Genomic DNA, 1,390 nt, shown 5'->3' with positions numbered 1-1,390 from the left:
TGATTGTTATCTAAGACACGTGGTATTTGTTACTGCTTCATCTCTTTGTATGTTCTTATTATGGCTGGCGGGCATGAGGGTTGCTTAACCTGCAGCTCTGACTGGCCTATGGCTGTCCAGTTGGCCTTGTAGAGGTAGACTTTTGTTTTCTCTTGGTTAAGGAGGATAGACTTGGGAGCTAGAACGTGTGGTTTTGAATCTCAGCCAGTTATTATCTGTGCATCTCTGGGCTTCAGTTTCCTCATCTGTAAAATGGGATCAGATATTAATTACCTCATAGGGCTGTGGGGAGGATTAAATAAATTCATCACTGAGGTTTTTCAAATAGTTCAAGGCCCAACACTTAAGATCAGTCTTTAAAAAAGCAAGCTGTAGTTATTATTAAGCCCCTTTTACATTCAAAGCACAGTATTTAGTAGCGGGAGGTAAATACAACTTTAAAAATGGGAACATGCTGTCATCTAGGAGCTCCCAATCTAACGGACCAAGTACAAACCACCTTTTATGAGAGAATAAGAAAAGGAGAGATTGTGTTGGAAGAAGTTGGATTTAACCTAAATAATGAAAGTCTCGGGTCTTCCACAGTGGGAAGGGTATCCAGACAGAAGTGGCTGCCTGGGCATGTATAACTCACACATTTATCTAATGTTTATAGACCGTTTACCGTCATGTGCTAGGCAATGCATTTAGTAATGGCAATACTAGTAAAAAAAAAAAAAGGTAGATGTCTGTTGTCTGCATGAAGCTTATCATTGGGACAAACTTTCTGAGTGATGTGTTTGTGAAGAGGTCCAACAAGAAGAGACACATACCGTGTTTGATTTTCTGTGTTATGGGATATTACTCTGTGACATAATGGTTGGTATATGTAACATGAAATAAGGATAGCAATTGGACATATCAGACAGCAGCGAAACTGATAATTTTCAGAAATAATTTCAAATAAAAGACTTCAATTTTCATGTATTTTTTAAAAAGCAGATGCCTTTTAATATTGAAAAGAATTTTAACTTAGACTGATTTTATATGTTAATAGCTCAAATCACATTTGAAATGATTTCTTTTAGGGCATGCTTTCTTTCTTACATTTACATCATTCATTCAACAAATACTATCGACTCCACTGTGTGCCAGGTATTGTGCCGGACAGGTCATGGGAACAGCATTAAGATAGATTGAGTCTTTGTCTTCATGGGGCTTATATGTTACTGGAATGAGTTAAAATGAGACTAAATAATCAAATAAACAAAGAAATCACCACGCATAGTATACTCAGAACTTACGTAGTCTTCCTAAATGAACCAGTTGGATTCTGAAATGTTGCCGTAGAAAGTGTGGGATGACCGGTGCTTGGTATAGGAATAGGATAAGACCGGTGGTTCCCATGGGG

This window comes from Pteropus alecto, unplaced genomic scaffold (assembly GCF_000325575.1).
Source record: "Pteropus alecto unplaced genomic scaffold, ASM32557v1 scaffold195, whole genome shotgun sequence".
In the NCBI taxonomy this organism is placed as follows: domain Eukaryota; kingdom Metazoa; phylum Chordata; class Mammalia; order Chiroptera; family Pteropodidae; genus Pteropus; species Pteropus alecto.
This window is presented reverse-complemented; position numbering follows the sequence as displayed.